Here is a 20,415-nt window from a genome sequence, read left to right as displayed (position 1 = left end):
CTTATGGAAGTAAATGTTTGCATCTTGAATGTGACTATATATGTTTGGTGGTATTTATATGTACTATTCTAGTGATAAAATGGTTTGCTTGCTCATTTTGATTATGTTATTCTAGTAATTGAGATTTTGCTTGTAAGCCAAGTAAAGAGTGTGCTATATGAATCTAGGATGAATCTAGGATGAGTATGTATATACTCGTGTTAATGTGTTTATAGGTGTTTGGCTATGCCAAGGATTATAGGTGTTTAGATATGCTAAGGATTATATTTGATGCTTAAGTTTAATGCCTATAATGTGATGAAATGAGTTTTTGGGTCACTATAGACCAAATAAAATAGATGCTTGGTAGCCTTCTAAGAAAATATGCATATTTTGAGTAGACTGATTCCATGGTCACAACATTCCCCTGTTGAAGTCACGACATCAAGCTTCTGTCACCAGGGTTACAACATTCCTCTACTAAAGTTGCGACACCAAGCTCCTGATCCCAAAGTCTCGACATTCCTTGGTAAAATCACGGCTCTAGAAATTAATTGACATCAATGTTGTGACTTGCATTTTTCAGTGTCACGACACGACCCCTATTTTAACCATTTTTGCATTTTTTTCTCTCATTAGTGATTCATGAGAGCTTTTGTAAGCTTATTTAAAACTCAAACTTGAATTAAAATTGTTTTTAAAAGTTTTAAAACTCATTTATCTCATTTTAATGAATGGTTAAATTAAATTTGTTCATATGATCCTTCTTTACTATGTGTAATTGAGTTTGTAGTTGCTTTGGTAACTAGACTTGTTCATGGGTTAGGTTACCCATCTAGGCCCAAAAGCACGCTTGAAATTTGAGTTTGTATTTCTATAATTTGAATCATTTAAATTGTTGCATTTATGAACTGATTTGCATGGTAAGATTATAAGGTGAGTTAGAATTGATGAATTGAACTGAATGGATTTGATTAATTGGTTAATTGTGATAATTGACTAAATTGAATAGATGTGAAAATATTGTATATTGTTATAATTAGGAAATTGAATCTGTATTCAGATGAATTATGTTGTCACATATCTGTATGGATGATTGGTTGATGAAATTGTGATATGGAACTGAGATATTGGATTGTAAATGAAAATGATAAATCGTTAGCCTATTAATGATTCAAGCAAACTTAGGTATAATTGGCATGCCATAGGATAGGAAGAGTTAATAGTTACTTTGACTACGTCTTGATGAGGCATTGCGTGCCAAATAAATTTGGTTATATCGATGAACACAGGGCGCAACTTATTACGTCAGATTTGTCCGATGAGGCATTGAGTGCTAAACTGGTGTGATTGATAGGATCTGTGTATCCATCCGAGTCCAAGTCTGGTTAATAGGGAAATAAAAAATGGTATAATAGCATATGAGATGAACTAAAATGATGATTGATTGTGTTTATTAGGTCCATAAGACTGGGAAAAATTGAAATGAAATCATATTATTTAACTATTGTGAATTATAAATGTGATATTATATGTATTAAATTCTCAAACTAGTAAATTGAATATGCATGACTTAAAGCATATGATGAATTGGTATAATTTAAATCATTATGTTGCATTTGAAGATTTGATTATTATTTCATGCATTTACATGATTTATATTGTATTGTATGTTCAAATATAGAAATACAGCTAAGTTTATACTCAGCTTGCCGTTTTGTTTCCGTGCATAGGTTAGGTTTCGATTGTGAGCACTCGTCAATATCAACATCCTACAATGATTTCAAACTCATTATGTGGGTGACGTTTTGTTATTTTGTTGGCGTGTACTTTTAAAGGGTCTCGTGTTATTATTATGTTAATATGATAGATGACCTAGTATTTTAGTATAGTTTGTGAAGAAGTATTGCTACTTGATAATGGTATGAATCATGTTTGTTTATATATGAATGTGTTGTGATATGCTTATTGTATGGATTAGTATGAAATATATAGTAGATAGATAAGGGTTATTTGATGGTACTAGGTAGTAAATTGATAAGCTATGAATGATTAAAGATGATGTTAAGTATGTTTGACTATTTGACAAATGTTGATAAAAGATATGATAACACTTTAGAAAAATGGTAAATTTGGTGTTGAATGAATGACATAAGTTGAAATAGGTTAATATGATGCTTATAATTGTTGGAAGTGAATTGGATAAGTAATTGGTATGTTTGTGTCATCATGCGTATGAGTTGAAATTTTGTATATGTTAGTTGAATGTTATTGAATAATGATGGTATTTAAATGGAATTAATCGGTTGATGATTATATGGAAGTATTCAGGATATCAAAATATCTAGGAACTATTTATTTGGTCATTTTTTTAATATGGAAATAGCTTGAATTTAACTTGGTTGAAGGTTACAGGTTTTTGGAATGAAATTTTGTTGAAACAACTAGTGACATTTCAACATTGCTCATACATTGTAGCGATGAGGGATCCACGTTAAGGCAAAAAAAATTGCATCGTTGGGACAAAATTGAGCTCTCGGTCACATCATGATGAGGAACCTTGTAACATCCTAAAATAGGGCCTAGTCAGAATAGTAGTTTCGAGACCACAAATTCGATCTTTAAAATAATTATTTCATGATCATTATGAGGTCTAGAATATGAAAATAAGCATGTGTTAAAGTTTTATGAAGAAATTCTATGTATAAGGTGTCCAATTGGAAATTAGGGACCAAATTGAATAAATTGCAAAACTTGGGTTCTAAAAGCAATTTGCATGAAATTGTTTTTAATTATGAATTAGAAGGTCTCAAATAGAAATTTGTCCAATTTCTAAGTTTTTGGACAAAAATGGGCATGCATAAAAAAATTTGGAAGTTTTGTAAGGAAGGGCATTTTGGTCATTTGGTAATAAACTTAATAAAAAGGGAAAAAGAAAGCCAAAATCAGCCATATTCTTCCCCATAGCTGCCGAAATTCCTAGAGCTCCATAAGCTAGGGTTTTCAACATTTCAAGCTCAATAGTAAGTGCCCCCTAGCCCTATTTTTAATGTTCTTTGTAATTTTGAGATCCTCATAACATGCTCTACCCATTTCTACCCATATCTCAAGCTAGGGTTCATGTTTGAAAATTTACCCATGTATAAGATGCTTGTGTTTTAATGATTTATGGAGGAATATGAGAGTTTAAAGGATGGTAAACAACTTTTACTAGGTAGATTTTCATGGAAATTGCCTAAAGGACCATTTTGTAAAAAGTATAAAATATGTTGTAGAAATGTGAAATAGAGGAAAATATAGGCTGATATGAGCTTAGGATACGTTCTGCTAGACATGGGTAACCAAAGAATTTCATGAATTCCATTATACGAGCCTAGGGACTAATTTGTAAAAATGTGAAATGTTAGGGGAAAATGGTCATTTTGCCCGGGGTAAAATTTAGGTTCGAAATGAATAGTATGAGGTATTAATAATTTATTTTTACTAAAATAGACCCCAAAGAACCAATTCCGGAGGTTAACCGTGGCAAACGAAAGGTTTCAGAATAACCGAAATACGAAACTAAAGCAATTACTAAGTAAGTTCGTGTAACTTGAAGTAAACTTTAAATATACTTGAAAATGTATATTCTTAAATGTATGCTAATTTAGATATTAATTGCATGACAATCCATGAAATGTGGTAGTGTAAAATGAAAAAGATGACAATTGTCCCGGCTGAATGAAAAAGAGAGATTCGATGGGTAAATTCTTGTTTACATGACACGAGATCCTACATGTGTTGCAAAAAGGGATTTAGCCCGGACGAGTAATCCGATGATCTCAGTATAGTAAGGATCCAGCCCAGACGGGTGTTCCTTAAGTGATCAAACCTTCCGATGAATATATTTGCATTGTGGATTTAGCCCGAATGGGTAACACGATTAAGGACTGAAATTAGCCTGGACCGGCATTTCAGATCCGAACGTTTTGGAGTAATTGTTGTTGTAAGGGATTTAACCTAGAATGGTAATCCCGACAATACTCCTTGAATTTATGTTATGAGGGATTTAACCTAGATTGGTAATTCCGCCATAAAAGTGAGGTTCATAGGAGTGCATATTTAAAATGGTCACTAGCATGACTTAATGGTAAATGGGATACCCATCGAGATTTTCAAGAAATTCAACGGGACTGTAATAAGACACGAGAATGATGTTTGAATGGATGAGCTCACCAAGATTAATGCTATATTGCTTGAGAGGGAACTAACTTGACGATTGAGTGTATGTGATAGGGAATTTATACTATGCATGTTTGGCATGAATATCTTTTATGGTTGTATGCAAAATAATTGGTAAGTTTACTTTTCTGTTTTTCGAACTTACTAAGCATGTTAATGCTTACCCCCTTTCTTTTCCCTGTTTTACAGAGCTCGTGGACTCATGAAGATTGGAAGACGATTGGAGTATTGTCAACACTATCAGTTTATCTTGTTTTGGTATATAGATACTTTTACTTTGTTGCAATGGCATGAATAGGTTTTTGGTTATTTTGTTATATGTGTCATTGGTTAGCCAATGTGAGGGCTTGAATGATATACCTATTCATTTTGTATATGGCCATAAGACATGGCTCATTTTGATGTAGGTTGTAACCTATTAATTGTGCATGTTGATGTTTAAATGTTCATTAGATGGTTAAATGTGGTATATCATGAATGGACATATGGAATGTGGCCAAATCACTTGGAGATGGCTAGATCATAATTGGCAATGAGTTATAAAATGAGCCAAGTCTAAATATGTTTGATGATATGGTAGTCCTTAATACAAAAAGGATAATTTAGCATGTACTAAACCAATGAGATGAGGTTAAAGTGCAATGAGTTATGCTAAGGTTGCTTAAGAATATAATTAAGCCATGTTAAATACCCTTGAAATCTTTAAGTGTGTATAGATGCTAGAGGGTGACCAAATGCTTGGAAAATACCTTAAAAAGGTCTACAGGGGTAGACACACGGGCATGTGTCTAGGCCGTGTGTCACACACGGTCAGCCCCCATGGGTATTTTTCCTGGTTGTGTGTCCCCTGCACTTAAAATTTTAGGTCAGTTTGCATGGTAGTAAACACACGGGTAGAGACACGGTCGTGTATCTCAATCGTGTAGAGGACACGACCTAGCACACGGGGGTGTGCCTTGGCCGTGTTCCTCAAAATGATTGATGATGTCATAAACAGAATGTCCGGGTCTTTTTGGACACGGGCGACCCCACGGGCGTGTCTAAGCCGTGTGAGAGACACGGGCCAAGGACATGAGCGTGTGCTCGGCCGTGTGAAAACCCTTATAGGTTCAAAATGGAAAATAATTTCAAATAATTCCACACGGGTAAGGGACACTGGCGTGTCCCAAGCACATGGGCGTGTGCATTGCCTCCACACGGGCGTGTGAGGCTTAAACCTAGAAATTTTCCTAAGATTTTCTTAAGCTCTCGGTTTAGTCTCGGACCATTCTTAATGCATGTTTTGGGTCTCGTAGGCCAATAATAAGGACACTATTAATGTGTTTGTATTGTTTTAATTTGGAACGAAATTTTATAGCCCGTGATTTTTTGGAAATGTCATGTTTGTGTACGGTAATGCCCCATACATTGTCCCGGTCTTAAGTACGGGTAACGGGTGTTACAAACCCCGTTGTTGTAATGTGAACTAGTCAGGGTATGACGTCATGACGAGAAATTCCCACACGTCTCGATGTCTGCCCTGTATTTTGAATCTTCCCATTTTAGTTCTTCTTCGAATTTGAATTAGCTTTAGAGCTTCCTTATGCTCGTTCTAAACCTAAAAGGATTGTATTTTATATTGATTGTATGCTTACTTGTTTATTTATCAATAGCCTGTATATTTTAAATATGATTTGATTGTGGTTGCTTTGGCAAAAAATGTGATATCTCGTAACTCAGATCTGGCAATTGAATCGAGTAACAGGGTGTTACACATACTTGTCATAAAAAATATTTGGTCAAACCCAAAATGCAACCATTTAATCATATATACCAAATGAAAATTCTAGTTTAAATTCTAACTCAACACTAGGTACATTCCATCTACAATTAACATAACAAAATTGTACAAACTTGTTGAATCGAAATCTAAGTTCTGGATGTTGTTTCTCTCCTTGGAACCTCTTGATCTAACGATACCTACACACAAAATTAAACAAACTGTAAGCTGAGGGATAGGGCTTAGTAGTACTTTCATGATTTAAATCAATAATCAATAGAAGCAAAATATCAATACAATTCATAGGTGCTTCAACTGTCAACTAAATCAATTTGCAATTTCATGTCTCAAGTGCATAGCCTAATACCAAATTCACTTGACATTTCATTCATGAATATATCATTTATTTATTATCAATGACCAATTTCATATATGGCATAACATACTACAAGTTCATCCATTTCTCATTTCTATCTCGAATCCATAGATTCATTTTGTATCATTATTGGTCCTCGAGGCTCATTTAACTAGTTGGCATGATCTTTCACACACAATCTTTTGTCACTTTAACACATATATATGGTACAAAATTTTCTATTAACATTTCATATCAATTGCCCTTTAGCAAGGTATACATTTTATGATCCTTATTAACCAGATACAGACTCAAGATGGATACACAAATCATCCAACCATCACACCAAAGTGCCTCATCACCACATTGATTTAATTTTCACTTTTCACCTCACCAATTTAAATTGAAGTAAAGTTTTCTTCACACCTCATCGGAACATCCTAAGTATAATATGTGCTCCACACCTCATCAGTATATATTGAAGTATAATCTCTTACACTAATCCTATGGCATGTCAGTTATACTCAACTTTGCCCGAGACAATTAATAGGGTAACTAATGAATCAACACATATATGTTCATGATCACATATCATAGTTTCATACAATGCCTATTTATACCATGGTCATCTCAATTCAATTCTCGACATTCCATATCATCATATACAAACCGAATCATGAGAAAAATAGAATCCATACCTCAAATAAGCTATCTTGTAACAACTTATATCTATTGAACTCAAATTATGAGAGTACAAATCGTAATAGTTACTCATCTACAACTCTTACCTTTCCCTCCTCTTGAGATAGCCCGGTTTCAATTCTCGACATTCCATATCATCATATGCAAACCGAATCATGAGAAAAATAGAATGCATACCTCAAATAAGCTAGCTTGTAACAACTTATATATATTGAACTCAAATTATGAGAGTACAAATCGTAATAGGTACTCATCTACAACTCTTACCTTTCCCTCATCTTTTGTTGCATTCGTTAATTTGGTTATAAAAACCATATTAGTTCTCATCCAAATCACATTAAAACACATAATCAAACATATTTCATTTTATTCATTTTAGACCTTAGATTTGAAATGTTCGTACTTTTTTATATTTAACATCAGAAAATTCGATTTCATATCCTTTCCTTAGGATACTTTTACTTTTAATCTATAGCATAAGTTCTTATCATTTTTTAATTTATTCAATTTGGTCACTAATGTAATAAAATTATTTATAAATTTTAACATAATTTCTAACTTAATCCTTAACATAATCCAAGCTTACAAACTTGAAATCTCTTCAAATTCAAGCTTAAATTCATCAATTTCCCTTTAATGGCAGCTAACTAACCATCTAACATTTGGAGAAATTAACACATGGGTTAGCTAGATCAAGCTCCCACGATTCAAAATCTATAAATTTTTTTAAAAAACTAGCTTGATTACCTTGGTGAATTGATGGCTGAAAATTTGATTAAGAAACTTTAATTCTTTTTTCATTTTAATTACTTTTACTATTTTAGAAAGAAGATGATGAATGATTTAATTCATCTTTCCACACACATGTTTATATAATAAGATTAAGACTTAATTAAGTTAATTAATCATGTTTAGTTAAATAGTTTTAGGCTTTTATTATATATTATAATGATCATTATAAAATTCAAAAACCATCATTATTACTATCCACAATAATATGAGAAACAATGGTTTAATAACCATTTAGGTCCCTATGTTAATTATAATTTTGTCCTCAAGCATTTTCTAGTTTAAAATTCAATAATTACCACACCCAAAATCCTTTAAACCTGGAAATTTAGAACACTTAGGGGATTAAATTGAAAGAGACTAAAAGTTGATGGTCGTGACTGAAAAATCAAGAAAACATAGTAACTAAATTTGGACAGGGCTGAGAACCAAGCCTAGTTCGATTGGATTAAAACCAGTTGATTCCTTACTGGGGAACAAAATGATTACGAATGGGTGGATTGTACACAGTTGAAAATCGTACAGAAAAGGGCTATAAATTGATGAGACTTCCCCGTGAAACTTCTTATCCAATCTAATTCATTTTATCCTCTTAATTTTTCATGGCTGCTTTGAGGAAGCAATGTTAGTGGAAAGCTCTACATGGAGTGATAATCGTGGGGTATAACTTGAAAAAGTAGAGAAACCAGTAAGCTGCTTCTAGGAAAATAGAAGCTCTGGTGTTGAAAGAAGCTAAGCTGATGAGACGAGGCGAGGCGAGGAAACATCAAGTGAGTTTTTACACTCAACCCTTAAAATGCTAAGTATGTTGTAAGGTTGCATGGGTTATAAGTATACATTATTCTAGTTCAGTATGCATGATTCTATATCATTTAGTTATAAAAGGCATGTGAGGGAAACATTGCCAACTTTAGGCAAAATTAGGAAGGGAAAATGGAAAGTAGTAATTCTGTTAGATACCATCATATGATATTACTGTGTACACCCATGATCAAGAAGCTTTGGGCCTTGCGAAGGGGACATTTTGATGTTCAAGCATCAAGGTATAGGATGGTGAGATGAAGGAATGGATGGATGGAATGAAATGGGAATAGTAAATATTATGGCTGGGCCATGGGACCAATAAGAGGCTATATGCCTAGAGATGAATAAGACCATAGCTGGAAGATGTTATGGTATCACGCTAAAGACCAATAAGACCATAACTGAAAGATGTTATGGCATCATGATATAAATGAAGAAGACTATAGCTAAAAGACGTTATAACATCCTTTGACAAGTCTACCGGGACATTAAACACGGAGAACACATAGGGTGTAAGACCATAGTTGGACTATGGCCACTAGTGTAGTTCACTGGGACAATAAACACAGGGTTATAATGTGTAAGACCCTAGCTGAAAGATGCTATGACATCAAAAGACGATTTGACGATAAAATGTGTAAGGCCACTGCTGAAAGGCGCTATGGCATCAAAGGTAGTCCGCCGAGACATTAAACATAGAATAGTCCAATGGGATATTAAGCACAGGATAATCCAACAACACATTAAACATGGGATAGTCCATTAGGACACTAAACTCTGGGTAGTCCTCTTGGACAATAAACATGGGAGATTATGAAGATTAAGACCATAGCTCGGCTATGGAAATCGATAGAGTCCTCTAGGACATCAAATATGGGAACAAGTGAGTAAAACCATGGCATGACTATGGCATCTTGTGGAGTCCGTAGGGACATTAAGTATGGAGTATTCCATCGAGATGGATAATCAGGATAACAATCATCAAGAATATCGTAAACGAGTAAAAAGGGGTTAGATGGATAATGATTTTATGAACAAGAACTAAATAGACTTTGGGGAGACGAAATTTGCTAATAAAGGGGGAAATATAAAAAGGGAAAGGACTGCTAGATGTAGTAGTTCTAAAAGCTAGTAAACTATATGGAAAGTAACCCAGTAAGGATAGTTACGGTAGTTGACACACTTGTGTTGCCAGGTGTAAAGGCAAACAAAAGTTGGTAATACCGAGGATCGTATGTAACAACCTGATTTTGGGCCTAGTCGGAACAATAGTTTCGAAACCACTATTTTGGGGTTAGAGAAATTAATTTTAATATTATTTTCTGAGTTATAGCATGATTATATGAATGCATGAAAATTTTGGTGAATTAATCTTAACGTTTGTGAGCTTAATTTCGAAAAATGACTAAATCGCATAAAGGGAAAAAGTTGTGGTTTGCTAGCTAAATATGTTAAATTGCTAGAGAACCATAATTGGGGGTGTTTAAAGTGCAAATAGACCCCTTTCACAAGCTTGGCCGGCCATAGAGACAATAGGAGTTGAAAAGTCAGAGTTAGGTGACTTTTTTGGTAATAAATAAAACAAAAAGAAAAAGTTGTCATCCTTTCATCTTTTTTTTCTTCTTCCACCGAAAATGGCACCAAGGAGGGGGCTTGGAAAGGTCAAAATATCATCCACTTATATTCTTTGCAAGTAAGTGATTTAGATGCCTATTTTTGATAATTTTGTACTTTTGGAACCCTTGTAGCATGAACTAGCTAATGGGGGACTATTCTGTGAAATGGTTGATAGTCTAGGGATTTGAACTGAAAGGATTTATGTTTTTTTGCTAAATTTTTATCGAAGAAAATGAGTCTTGGGTGTCTTATAAACAATTTTTGTGAAAGGTGTTAGCATGAAAACAACCAAAAAGACCATATTGTATAAGTTGTAAAATAGATGTTAAGTATGTGAAATAGTGGGAAATTTGGAGTTGCTATAAGAGTAAAAAGGGTTCGGCTAAGCTTAAGATGTGAAGAAATTCGATAAAAATTGATTTTCGGACCTAGTGGCAAAATGGTCATTTTGCCCAAATATAGGTTATTGAATACCTAGATCGATAAAGTGATTAAATTTGTGAAATTTTGTTATTTTAGATCAAGAAAATCGAGATTTGGGCTTTAAATCAAGAAAGTGCATAGTTAAAGTCAAGAAGAGAATAATTAGCCGAAATTGCATTTGAAGTAAGTCCGTCTGATTAAATGAGCATGATATTTATGATATTGTTATTAAACTTGAAAATCTATCTTGCACTGATTGTATTAAAGTTTAGGTTGATGATATTGTATATGAAAAAGTGATGTCAAATGTAAGTAACATTTATGTGTTGATTGAAAGCTTGGAGATTTGATGGAATATGATATTCCATTGAGACGAGTAAGTTGTATGTAAATAATACAACTACATTATTATTATATGTGTTTAAATTGATATAGCATGAATTTCTTGGTTGTGGAAATGATTATGTTTGATGAATATTGAGATAGTAGAATTCCTGTTTTAACCTTAACAAACAATTCAGATATTCATGCCATGACATCTAGGTTATTTGTGAGCCAGTGTAAGACCATGTCTGGGACATGGCATCGACATTGAGATGAGAGCTAGTGTAAGACATGTCTAGGACATGCATCGGCCTCAAGATGTAAGCCAGTGTAAGACATGTCTAGGACATGCATCGGCTACGAGATGTGTTAGTGTAAGACCATGACTAGGATATGGCATTGGCCTCGATTTCGATAGTCAGTGTAAGACCATGTCTAGGACATGGCATCGAGTTGATGGATGAGCCAGTTTTAGACCATGTATGGGACATGGCATCGGTATTATACATTATGTTTTAGGCTTAGTGAATATTCGATAGCTTTCCAAATGGTTCAACGGTGAGAGTTATGGTTTAAGCTAAATGAGAAAGGTTATTACCATATTGTGAGTGGTACAGGCACTTACATGAAATTGATGAGATATGAATTCAATTCATGTTATATGATTAGTAAGAAAAGAAAATGAGCATGTTGAGTAACACAGGTATGTATGCCAAGCTCATGAGAAATGATTTCAGTTTATGATACACCTTTAGTGAAGATGCAAATAGGTAATTCATACTTATGAGAATGATTTTGTGATGATCTTGTGATTATAGGTTTATACTTTTGATGTATGAATACGTAACCTTACCAATGTGGTGAAAGTGAATTAATATGGTGTGATAAACATAGTATCGTTAATTTACACTAAAACAGTTTTCAACAGCAGCCATAGTCCAACTTTGAAAATCCACCAAAAATTGTGAAAATTGAGTTATAGGTTGAATAAAATATTAAATTAAAGCCTAATGAGTCTAGTTTCATATAGAAGAAACTATGTAAGTAGAAGAGTTTCATATTATGAAATATTTAAATTGTTGTGAGACAGAGTCAGAATGATTTCGAAATTCCCTGTTCTGATTTGAGAAAATCATTGAAAATTGTACAAAAATAGTAATGAGTTATAATTTATATGATTAGAATTATTAATGAGTCTATTCTCAATATAAATAGACAAGAATATGATCTGAGTCCCGTATTATGAGATAATTAATTTTTAGTGAAGATGAGTCAGAACTGTCAGACAACGAAAAAGGGTAATTTTAAGGAATAAACTGTACTAATTGGCTAAACCAAAAATTCTTACAATTTTATAGTAAGAAGATATGTGAGCTTAGTTTTAGGGAAAATTAGCAGAACTTAATTTGGAGTTTCGTAGCTCTAAATATAAATAATTTAGTAACTCTGACTTGAGAAAACAACTTGACTGGAACATGAGTAAAAATGCAAATAGGGTTGTATTACCATGAGAAACAAGTTGATAAATTGCTTATTATTTTCATACGGTATTTCTAAGCTATAAATCTTACTCCCTTCCTTTCCTTTCCTTTAGTGTTTTCAGGTTAGCTCGGAGTTGGACATCATCGGAGGTAGCATCACACTAATCATCGGAGGTAGCATCACACTATCAAGTCGCTACCTTTGGAATAATGAAGTATATATTAGAAATTTCAAGTAAGTGGCATGTATAGAGATCTAGTTGATTGACATGTATTATTTTTCTTTGGTCAAATGTATTGGCTTAAATTGAGTTATATGTATATGGCTATGAGATGTGGCTTATATTGATTATGGCTTGTAAGCCTAGCTATTCATGTCATGTCTAATGTTTATAATGTGATTATGTTTGTTTGCCATGCATGGTTAGTAATATGACATGTGTGTTGGGTGTATGGTTTATGACCAATTGAGGTGGTCATAGCCACATAGTAATTGTACGTTACATACACAATGTGATAATGATTTAACATGAGTGCTTGATGGATGTGTTGGTAACCATAGTATACTGGTAAAAGTGGTTATCAAAATGACAAGTCTTATGAATGTGAAATAAGGAATGTAGACTAGGTATTGCATGAGTAGATGCATTACTTGTAAGAGGACATGTTAATGTTAAGGATATATCTTAATAAAGAACATTTAATCACTAAAATGATGCCATCATTTGCGATTTTGATGTGCATAAGGTTGTAAGAGATTATGGGTAACATGAAGGCTTGGAAAATAGCCTAAGTCTTGGCCATAAGGGCTGAGACACGGCCGTATGTCTCAACTGTGTAAGGGACACGGCCTGGAGACATGGGCGTGTGGCCCAACAGTGTGGTTCGATATACATGCTGACGTCATAAACATAGAGTTACACGGTCTGAGGACACGGGAGTGTCAAAGGCACACGGGCATGTCCCTATGTCTACATGGTGTGACCCTATTTCATGGAAAATTTTCCTAAGTTTTCCTGAAACTTTTCAAAGTTCTCGGTTTAGTCCTGAATCAATTCTGATGAATGTTTTGGGCTTCGTAGACCCAAATAAGGGACGACATGTATGTGTTTGAAATGTTTTAAATTAAAAGAGATTTTGTGGCCCGATTTTTGCATAAATGTATATGTTTAAGTCCGATAATGTCTAGTACTCTATTCCGGCGTCGGATATGGGTAAGGGGTGTTACATCATAGATAAGGATCCACCAATAAGTTTCACCAGAGAACATTCAATGAAACCTTATATCTTAGAGGGTTGACATGAGAATGCAAGATAATCCTTAAAGAAAGGAAGGGTTAGATAAAACCCCTTTGACAAAGAAGGATATACGAGAGGACGGATATGTCTGTCAAGACTACCTTTTAAAAGGGGAATCCTTAAGGAAGTAACAACCAAATTGTGAGCTATGTGGGGATGCAATATAAAAGAGAAAGCATGAACTTAGATGGCCACTCAGCTACATTCGGCTAGGTACTGAAGGCTATAGTGTTTTGAAGCAGAAGGGCATGTGATGTCTAAGGGTAAAGCAATGAGCCTTCAGTGGATTACAAGAAGTAATCTAACCACTATTTAAAATAAGCAGGTTTAGTTCACCAAAGTGGCGTGGCACCTTACTAGTCATATCAATAAATGGAAGGAGAGCAAATCATGTAGGTCTAAGATAAGGAAAGAATCTACCACGGACAAATGAGGTTGAGAATACTCACCAACAGTCTTTAAGAAAATAGTCCAGAAGGTCACAGTAATGGGGCATAACGATGGGAAGAAGATACCCCCAATGGGGATAAATGGAAGAAAGAATTTGAGTAAAAGAGATGATAAAGTCCACAAAAATAGCAAGACAACTATAGGAATAGTCAAGGCTGATCAAAGGCCAATAGAATGGCTAGAGGATAATCCCTTAACTATTTATCCACCAGTGGATAGGATCGAATTTAGGAAAAGTCCACTATGACAAGATTAAGAGAAGTTACCCACACAAGAAGGGGGTTAAGTGTTTTAGATCTTTTCTATTTGAACCCCTGAAAGACAAAGTCTAATTTCAAATAATTTAAGAACTAGCTAAGTTCATTTGGACTTATCAAAGAGTGACATGTATTTTGTAGGACATGTAAAAATGTGGGACTCAAGGAAGGGACCAAGCCATATCGAGAGAAATCAAGGAAATAAATTTTTGGCTTCGAGACATGCACAAAGGATAGGGGTACCTTTAGGAACTTCGCCATGGGGCGACTATGTTGTAATTACTTAAACACCTTATAGTCTGAAGTTAGGGCGGTGAACTTTATTTTTAATTTGTTGTTGTTGTAAACTTATTAAATAAGTAATACATTATGTTTAATATAGAGATATTTACTATGAATGACAACTCGATCTAGTTGTAATGCCTGCACTCAAATCCGATGAAAGGGCCGGATCGGATTTGTTACAATAGCAATTAGAATTTTACAATTTACTCCTTGAACTTTAATTAATGATTTTCCCAGTTAAATTACTTAATTGATATTTAATATATTATCATACCAATACCGTAAATCTTTCTATTTTATCCTTACGGACTCAGTTTATGAAAATAGGGCTTTGAAACTGCATTTTCTGGCATCGCAAGAATCGAGTCGTTACACATGTGCTTGTTCATAAGAAAAGTTTACAAGAGAGACCCCACCTCTACTTGTTAAAGTGACACCACTTCTTATATTTATATAGGTGGAGTTCTTTTAATGTCTCCATTACTTTAGACATTTAAACAATAAACAGTGAACTCCATGAAGAGTATTCAAACTTATTCTCTATATCCTTTAAACTTGTTTTTAGACTGAGTTTTACTAGTGCACCACAGACAAATAACAATAAGATTTTTACCCATGAAACTTTAAAATTAGCAGTTACTAATTAAAACTTATCAGTGTCTAATAATAGGGTTGAAACTCATTCTAATTTGTAGTACTACTAAGAGAAGAAAATTATTTTCTCTCACATTTATCATCATAAATTAGAGATTGAATCTCAAATATATAATCAAATCAAAGGCTAACATGTACAAATGTCTATTTTACAACATGCTTTTTTGACATTGTTTCCTTGTCCTAGGAAATAGTTGGCATTAGTTGTGGCCATAACTCTAATTCTCATTTATATAATTTCAATCATTCTATTTCCACAAATTTAATCCAACTTGAAGTTGGATAAATGAATAAAGGATCCTGTAGGAGGCCCAATCTTCCCGGGCCTTTAAATTTATTTACAACAAATAAATAAGCCAAATAAAAAATAAAATACAGTTTAAAAATTGTTCACAATCCATAAATACAAAGACCCAGTAATTAATTAAAACCCAAATAATCTTAGCCCAAATCTTAAACCCAATTAAATAAACCCAAAACCCAACCGAAACCCGACCTAGTCCTAAAAACAGGCCCAAACGACTCAAATTTTGGTTTAGAAACTGAAACCCTAGCAAAGGCCTTGCGCAGTTGCCCGCGAGCGACCTCTCCATCGCCGTACACAGTGCCACATCCATAGTCCCACACTTCCGTAAGGTCTCCATAGAACCTGCGAGAAAAGAAAAGATAACAGAAATAAGCCAGCAAATGACAGCAAAAATTCAAGTTTTTTTTCCTAATATTTTTTATTTATTCTGTAAATCAACTATAAAAGGCCAGGATTGTACTGTAAAAATTACGCATACTGAATACCAGAAAAGGCAATCAAAAAAAATATCAAAAGGTGATTTTAAATTCTGTTTCCTTTCTTTTAAGTTTTTTTCCCTTTTGATTTGTTTGGAATTTTTAGCTTGGAAAAATGAAAAAAGGTTACCTAAATTGATGCCGATGAGCTCCCAAACACCTTAGAAGCAGGAAGGTTCGGGCGAGGGTCGAATGGTATTGAAATCCTTTACATTCTTTGAATCTTGCTTCTTTTTTTTGAAAAAAAACATAGGATTTGAAGTTTTTTTTTAATATAAAGAAGAAAAGGAGAATACACTTACCAAATCTCCATGGGCATAGTCAAAGTTCTCCGTCGTTGGCAAGTTCAGGCCATCATCTGCACGCTGTCGGCCACCGAATATGGTGGTGGTTCGGCTGCTGCAAGTTTATAGATTGAAACCTTAGCTGAAAGGGTTAGGAATTTTGAGGGTTTTTGCTTAAAAAAGTGGATTTGTAAGCTTTTAAAATATATATCTATAATAAAAGTTATATTAAATTTTAAAGCAGCGCAATTAAGGGGGGGAAGAAAAACCCGCGCGTTGACTGATCCATAGGTTGGATCTGCTCATTTTCACCTTAAATGGGTAATTTGCGCGGCTAGTCCCTCCCATTTGCACCACCTTTAATTTAATCCTATTTTGTTTCTTTCATTTTTTTCCCTGAAGTTTGCACGCCATTCCAATTTTGTCCGCACCTGGGTGCTGTTTATATATATAGTTTAAATTACCTTTACATTATATATATAGTTTATATTAAAATTAGCTTTATTCTATGTACATTATCAATCTCATTTTGTTTTTTATGTATATATATATTTTAAATCTATTTAGGTATATCTATTTCTTTTCAAATCTATTATGTATATAGTTCATTCCTTAAAAAATATTTTATTATATATCTTCATTATTTAAAATCCTTTTATATATTATTATCTTTTTATATATTATTTGAATTGTTTTTTTCCATTATATGTATACCATCAACTTTAAATAGATGTTTCGTTTTTTAAAATATTTTGTACGTTATTTACTCCAAACTTCTTCTTTCATAATATTTATTTTAATACTCATTTATATTCTATTAGTTTATATATATATGTAAATCATTTCAAACCCTAAATTTTCATATATTTAATAGTTTTCAAATTGTTTCCATATTGTTGTGTATGTTATGTGTTGTTTTAGTTTTCATATTATTTCACGTATTATTGTTTCATATTGTTTATTAGTCTATTGTATTATTATTTCAATTTTTGTTCATCTATGTTCGAAACTTGTTACATTTTATTCTAATTTGTTTCTTGGATGTGAGCTCATTGCTATTGTGCGTATGTTAATTTGTTCTTTTTTGTTCACTTGTATAATATTTCATCTATGTATATTGTTCCATGTTTGTAACTTTGATTTTTTCTACATTATTGCATCGTGATTCAAATTTCAATGTTTTGATTGATATTGGTCGTCTCGTTTTTATTTCAAGTAGATCAACTAATGCATTTTGAGCTGGCTTTATAATTGTTTATTTGAAAATTTCCCAAAACAAATGCAATGTTTGATGTTTGGAAATTTGGGAAATCGTGCCCTAATGTACTGGGTTTTGATTTTCCGTTTGTCCAAATAATCAAATATCCCTTTAAAATTTCATCCGCGTTTTCTAAAACTTCAAAACAAGGCAATGTTCTATGTTTGGAAATTCGAGAAATCGTGCCCTAACGTATTGGGTTTTGGTTTTTCGTTGGACCAAAACTCGAATATCCTTTTGGTAATTTTCAAATGTATGAGCTTTTGGAAATTAAGAATTGATCGTGGTTTTGAGGGTTAAAAAGATCATGTCCTAATGTGCTGGATGTGATATTGTATTCCCTCGAAATAAGAGTTTTTTAACGTCTAATTTGAGTTATTCAAATGTTTTAAGAGAAACCGTATTTCAAAATCTTTTTTAAATCTTAGACATAAGGACATTATTTAATCACTTAGATACTAATTTTTGGCTTAATCAATTATTGTGATATGTGAGAAATCGTGAGTATCCTGACCAAGCAACGGAGAATGACAAAAGGACATTGAGAAGGCTAGCCTGTGATTATGTGTTGGATGGGGAGATCCTGTACAAGAGAAGAAAGGATCAAATGCTATTGAGATGTGTAGGCGTTGTTGAAGCTAAGAAAATCTTAGAAGAAGTTCACGAGGGTGTTTGTGGAACACATGCTAATGGTTTCAAAATGGCTGTAACGCCCCGTACCCGAGACCGTTGCCGGAGTCGAACACGAGGTGTTAACAGACTTAATTCATTAATTAAATAGCTTATACAATTCATTTTAAAATTTCCAGACAAGCTGGCTAACTGCATCATAGTCGCTTTAAAAATCATATCTCGAGTTACGAAACTCAAAATCCAATTCCATAAATTTTTCCTGAAACTAGACTCATATATCTATCTACTAATTTTTTTCTATAATTTTTGGTTGGGCCAATTAGTACAGTTTATTAGTTAAAGTCTCCCCTATTTCAGGGTTCAACTACTCTCACATCTGTGTATTACGAATCAGATATCTCCCTGTACAGAGCTTCAATGACTATAACGTTTGTCTCTAATAAAACTAGACTCAATAAGGAATCTGTACATATAAAGAATGACTTCTAATTATCTTTGTAAAATTTATGGTGAATTTTCAAAGTCAGAAAAGGGGATCCAGAAATCGCTCTGGCCCTATTTCACAAAAATTTAAACATCTCATAAAATATAGCTCATATACCTGTTTCGCTTCTTCCATATAAAAATAGACTCATCAAGCTTCAATTCCATAACTTATTCATTATTTAATTTCATTTCTACTATTTTTAGTGATTTTTCAAATTCACGTCACTACTGCTGTCTGAATCTATTTTATGGTAAATTTTACCTATTTCATGGTTTCCATGGATTAGCTAGCAATTTGACATACATAACACCAAATATGATCATGATTAGCCATTCCAATGGCTAATCATTAACAATTTTCCATACCACTCAATAACCATATCATAAGACCATATATACAAAATGATTATAATGCTATACATGTCATACTCAAAATATACAAGCCATTATGCCAAGATGGTATACGGATAGTGTGAGCGAGCCTCCGACCGTTCCCGATTTCCGAGCTGGCTTGTCAAAACTACAAGGAATGAAAAGGAGGGAGTAAGCATAAATGCTTAATAAGTTCACATGCAAATAGCAAGTAACATAACCACATAAGCAAACATAAAACATCATTTGCATAATCATCACCAAGACATTCATATCACATTTTCATTTATCATCTTACGATATTGTTGTTATATCGATTTTTCAACCCGAGGGTTAAGTACATACCTGTTCAAAGTACCCATTTCACAACACTTACCAATACATCCCTTTCATCTTGAGTATTCCTCCATTTCAGTAGAACTTTACCCGTTGAACACATCGGAATATAATTCGGATACATGGAAAGTTTGCACATAAGTGCCACATATGTAGCCAAGCTACCATGTAACCCGCCCATAAGTGAACTCGGACTCAACTCAACGAGCTCGGGCGTTCGCATCCATGAGTGAACTCGGACTCAACTCAACGAGTTCGGATGCCTAGTTACATCTCACGAACTCGGATTCAACTCAACGAGTTCGGACATTTGCATCCATAAGTGAACTCGGACTCAACTCAACAAGTTCGGATGCCCAAATATCCCAGTGACATGTCACTCGTATCCTAATCCATTCCTAAGGCTCAACGGGACATTTTTCCCAATCATATGTCTCAACCATCTTCTATGGAATGTCGATACTGATACTCGGTAGTATTTCACATTTTCCAAGTATATCACATAATTTGACATATTATCAAACAATTGTCACAAGTATGATATTTCATAATAATTATCATATCATTTAAATAACATTTAAAACAATAACTATGTTACCAACATTTACATATGAACTTACCTCGTATGCGAAAATGGCTACTTTTACCATTTCGTCCACAACTTGGTATTTTCCCCATTTTAGCCCGAATTTCAGTTTTCCTTGCTCTTTCATTTAAAATATAGTAAAATTAGGACTCACATTATTCAAATTGACCCAAAATCATATTTTGGAAAAATTATAATTTTACCCCTAAACTTTTGCATATTTACACTTTTGCCCCAAAGCTCGTAAATTAAACTTCAGCCTATTTTCTTATGTTTTA

At 33.6% G+C, this 20,415-nt stretch overlaps 1 long non-coding RNA gene across 1 annotated transcript; it reads right to left on the bottom strand.

Annotated features, from left to right (window-relative positions):
• Positions 1–15,627: 15,627 nt before the first annotated feature.
• Positions 15,628–16,640, bottom strand: LOC121228146 (uncharacterized). Its single transcript, XR_005925637.1, has 2 exons — positions 16,485–16,640; positions 15,628–16,048 (listed from the first exon to the last, which is right to left on the bottom strand). It is a non-coding gene; the product is annotated as an uncharacterized lncRNA (long non-coding RNA).
• Positions 16,641–20,415: the final 3,775 nt, after the last annotated feature.

The sequence above is a fragment of the Gossypium hirsutum genome, chromosome A01 (assembly GCF_007990345.1).
Source record: "Gossypium hirsutum isolate 1008001.06 chromosome A01, Gossypium_hirsutum_v2.1, whole genome shotgun sequence".
Classification (NCBI taxonomy): Eukaryota; Viridiplantae; Streptophyta; class Magnoliopsida; order Malvales; family Malvaceae; genus Gossypium; species Gossypium hirsutum.
This window is presented reverse-complemented; position numbering and strand designations above follow the sequence as displayed.